Source organism: Meleagris gallopavo, chromosome 13, assembly GCF_000146605.3.
Source record: "Meleagris gallopavo isolate NT-WF06-2002-E0010 breed Aviagen turkey brand Nicholas breeding stock chromosome 13, Turkey_5.1, whole genome shotgun sequence".
Lineage (NCBI taxonomy): Eukaryota > Metazoa > Chordata > Aves > Galliformes > Phasianidae > Meleagris > Meleagris gallopavo.
Window position 1 is genome coordinate 2,564,830 of NC_015023.2, and position 4,763 is coordinate 2,569,592.

Below are 4,763 nucleotides of genomic sequence, written 5' to 3' on the forward strand. Positions count from 1 at the left end.
GCCGCCGAGGAGGCGCGGGGCGGGGCGGCTCCTCCGAGGGGCGAGAAGGCGGGAACTGAGCGAGACGAGGCGATGCGAAGCGGGGGAAATTACAGAAATAAACATTAAATCACTTTGTTAAAAAGCAGGCGGCACGCGGTCTCCAGTCCCGGGGCACCGCTCGTGCCCCGCCGGGCTTCCCGGCTTCACGTGCCTGACGTGTCCGCGGGGCGCCCGGACCATCGGCACGAGGAGCGATTTTAAAACCAAGGCGATTCACGGCCGCCTCCTACGCGGCACACCGCGCTCAGCCCGACTCACTTCAGTGCTCCGAACTGCGCTCCTGCTGACACACAACCTGAGTACACAGTTCATGAATTGAACTTCTCAACTATTCGGACACGTAAATATTCAATTTTACACGTTTGGTATGCATATAATTGTGCTTTTCCATTCGTAAGAAACAGATGGAAAGCTAAATGGATCATATTGCAGCCATGGGTTCAAGGATGTCAGAGCTCTTTACCTCATTACTGACCAGCAATTTTTAACGTTTCAGAGGTCGAGAAATAGGAAGGTTGCAGACATGTACAGAGGATCACAAAATACTTCACACAGAGCCTGAAGTTCATATTTATTTTAACAGATTTGTACACATTAAGAAATGCATAGTTAAAAGCTTTCTTCAGTTGGTGAAATTGACCACTAGGTTGGAGGAGAAAAACACAGCTATTCCTGCACAGCTGGCTCTGAAATGGAGTCGGAAACTGCAGAGCAATCAAAGACAAAGACTGATTGCAGAAAGTCTGGAGAGGAGTGTGTATAATAAGAAAATTGGAAAAGTCAAGTAGTCATCTCCAGTGCTTTATGGTTTTATGCCCAAGGGTCACAGAACCTTACTACAAAATATATAATGAAGTTTCTTCCGTGGACTTCCCATTTGTCATGAAACAAATACTTATTTTTGCTTCAGATAAACAGAGCCAGGCCCATTGCAGATATTATCATTGATAGGCTGTTCAGTTGCAAGGAACTTCCTTTTGTTGATGTAAACACTGAAGAAGATTTTTAATGCGAACTGAAGTAAAATATTGCATTATTGTGAATCCCTAGAGGGGATCCTTTCTGTGTAAACTTAGGCAGAGAGGAAGAAGACAGGGAAGCTCACTGCCTCCTTTTCTTCTGACAGAAATATAGAGGAGAAAAAAAAAAGGAAGCCCTCAAGATAGTTTTCCTGCTCTCACAAAGAAGCAAAATTGCTTCTGACAGGTTCTTGGCAATACCAGGCAAACTACTTGCAGGTAGACCAACAGTCATATACAAAAAGGATAGAACTCACCCAGCTGGTGAAGGGGTTTTCTGGCAATACAGCACTTTTTCTCAGGAAGCAGCTTAGGTCTGAGAGATGCTCTCCCTCCAGTGGCTGGCCTTTATTGGAGCCCAGAGTGGCTCCACCTTGGGTCCAACTCTTCTGGTCAAGAGGGGAGCACAGGTGCATACAATTTGCCCATGCCCAGCCACAGACCTTCACCACGTACTTCATCATCAGTTCAAGCCCCAACCTATCAGTTTTCCTATACTTCCAAAAAATGTAACGAATGGCTTCTGGTACCTCTTGTCTTCCTTAGAGAAAAGGTTTCCTGCCTTCTTGTATCTACTTTCTAAAACAGGTTTTCTAGGTCTCTTACTTCAGTTTATTTTATTTTCCTCATCTCTTACCCTTGGCTATTTTACTCTTTCCCAAAACAACTGCAAGAGTTAGAAGAGTTACCTGTATCATATTAAATCTCAGTGAAAATAAGACTCTATTTCTTCATTCCTTAGGGAAAAAAAAAAATATACTGTTTGTTACCTAAAACGTTGTTTTTCTGTCTCGTGACACAACAGAATGAAACTCCTACTATATGCACAAATTAAACTCATTTGCAAGGTAGTTGTACAGGCAGCCAGTTGAAAAGCTAACCATAGAAATTACACTGAGAACAGACTGGGTGCAGGACCAGCTTTATAGCAAACAGATAATTCTGATTTTTTTCTTTCTGCTGCTTTTTACTCTGTAACTGAGATAATGCAATAGTAGACCTTAATATCTCAGAGATTTGTTTAGAGCATTTTCCTCTATAACAAGATTAAAATGATCTTTACTGTTACGTACCTCCCACTAGCAGTTCGCCTGCATGGTAAAGAACGTTCTCTCTCACATCGAAGGCCTGATTTTGCATTTTTGGTATCTTCAAAATTGCCACAGCAGTTTGGGTGTACATGAGAATAATGATGTACTTCTTAAATAGGGAAAATTATAATCTGCAGAATGAGACAAAACAAAGATTTGAACATAAGTGCCATATGCCCCAGTATGTTGTGTCCTTGAAGAGCTAATGGGGGAGGAACAGCCATTCTGCAGTCTTGCTCGGAGTCCAGGCAGTGTCTCTCTGAATTATATCAAGCTGCAGACAATCCCTGAGGATCCCTAGGAAGATTCCCTTTCCCTTGCCACTGGGATTCAGTTGTGTATCTCCTTCCAGCTCCAGTTTGCAGAGCTGCACCCCTTTTCTGCCCAATCTGCACCCTCTGCTCAGGAGCACGTTCGGGTCTCCAGGGGAAGGAGGAACCATGAGGGTCCCTTGTGTCCCAGCGCGTTTGCCTAACGCACAACAGTACAGCAACATCAGTAAATGTCAGCAGAGAGGAGGTACTGCCTGTTCTGAGCGCACTGCTGTGAGTCAACAAATGCAGCTCTTCTGCCCGGCCAGCCCAGCCCTGCCCAGCCTAGTAGATTTCTGACTTTGTTCAAAGTATTTTAAAACAATGACTCTTTAGTAGCTCTTTCATCTCGTAGGACCTTACCTCTCTCCAGGCTTTGCCAGTTAGCCAAAACTAACTACGCTGCGTGATACTAGACCAGATCTGGAAGTTGGTGGCCTGCCTGTGGCAGGAGGGGTTGGAACTTGATGATCCTTGGGATCCCTTCCAAACCAAACCATTCTATGATTCTATGATAAGCTCTTTTTACTCTTATTGTAATGATTTAAGATGTCTCATTTTTTTTACACTTGGCAGAAAAGTCTTTAGAAATATTAACGGAAATGTTCCTGTAACAACTGGTCACTTCACACTTAGACAAAAACAGCACTGATATATTGGTACCAGGATTTTTCACTTTTCTGTGCATTGCTGTTCATCCCTGTTATCTAAGGTTTTTTTTCTGCTGTTCAGGAAGGATCTTAGAGCTCACCTTAGTGTCTCAGCAGCATCACTGAGCGTACTCATAGCTTCTACTGCACTATATGAAAAGAAATGATGTTAGGTTTATAAATTTATTTTCATAATGTGAAATTTATATAACTGTTGTTATAAATGTTCCCCAGTTTTATGGTACAGTAGATGAAAATTCAACTTTAGCAAGGGCAGATGCAGTCCAGGTACAAACTAGGAAAAATGAAAGGACACTGTACCTGTAATGACAGCATGTGCTACATGAGCATCTCCTCTCCTTTCTGCCCTCCAGCTCTGGCCAAGTGTCAGAGGAAGAGGTAAATACATTCTGACTGCTGCACAGTGCTTCAGCTTCTCTCCTGCTTTGGGAAAAAGTAGTTGGTGAGAGACCTGATCATCTGGGGCTGCCATGAGGGGCACAGGGCAGCAATGAGAACATCGTATTGTAGTAAGAAAACTTGACCCACTATTGTCATAGCATGAACTGGGGAACAAGGTCTAAGATCCTTACTTGAATATATTATTTCAGTACAAGTTTTGGCTACCTCCTAAGTATCTAAAGAAATTCAGTTTCATACACGCCATCACAAAAATTAAAAGGAAATGCTGATTTATCTGTGCACAATTTTTTCCGTAGATCAGCTTGATCTGTTTTCCATTGATTATTCCCCCAAATTTTTGGAAGCTAGAGCATTGCTGGCTGAGATGCTCCATGACCTTGTTCACGCAGATGGAAAGGCACTGGTTAAGCAAAGAACAACAGATAAAGCTTGTAGATAAACTAGTGAAAGTATTTTATGTATTGTACAGTCAGCAGTTAGTCCAAAGTACTTATGGTTTCCTGTGCTAAAATGTGCTAATACTGTTTGGTTTATTTTATTTTGTTTTTAATTGAATTACTGTACACACATCCCTAACATTTCCTCACTTGCAGAGGTACTTGTTCTGCTTCTGTTTGATACAACAGCCATAAGTCTTTAACTTGGAATTGAGATTACAAGGTCCCTTCAAAGTAACAGATTGAACAAAAGCATCTGCCTTTGGCATTTTCATTATGAAACAATTTTGAGTAAATTTTCCCTCAAGCACTAAATGTATACTGCTATATTGATTTTTTTGGATCTTGAAATAAAAGTGTGATTTTCCCAAAGCCTGCTTGAACTAAATTATTATAAAAGACAAGAAAGGTAAAGCATTACAGCGCCTCATTATTTTCCCTGTTGACTTTCATTTCATTGTAAGAAAATCCAGTATAATCAAAATGTGCCCACTGAGGTTTGGCCAGTCCAAGGTAACTTCGCAATACCTTGACTGATTTTTATAAATTATTATGATTTTATTTGGAGATAACTTTTTTTTTTTTTTTTGTCTTCGTTTACCTTTAAATTCGTCCCTAATTTAAATCGAGTTGTGTCTCTCTGTGTACTAATTAAGTTTATTCGCCAACTAACTTCCTTCCCTCAATAAAGCATAGTTACTTAACAACAGCACTAGAACAAACTGCACAGAAGTACTTTCGTTTTGGGTTGGGGTTTTTGTTTTTTTGTTTTGTTTTTGTTTCGTTAGGG

General features: G+C 41.3%; 1 long non-coding RNA gene across 1 annotated transcript; it reads right to left on the reverse strand.

The window, feature by feature from the left end:
* Positions 1-21: 21 nt before the first annotated feature.
* LOC109369754 lies at positions 22-4,512 on the reverse strand. The gene is made up of 3 exons (XR_002119190.1): positions 3,435-4,512; positions 3,215-3,262; positions 22-2,283 (listed from the first exon to the last, which is right to left on the reverse strand). It is a non-coding gene; the product is annotated as an uncharacterized LOC109369754 (long non-coding RNA).
* Positions 4,513-4,763: the final 251 nt, after the last annotated feature.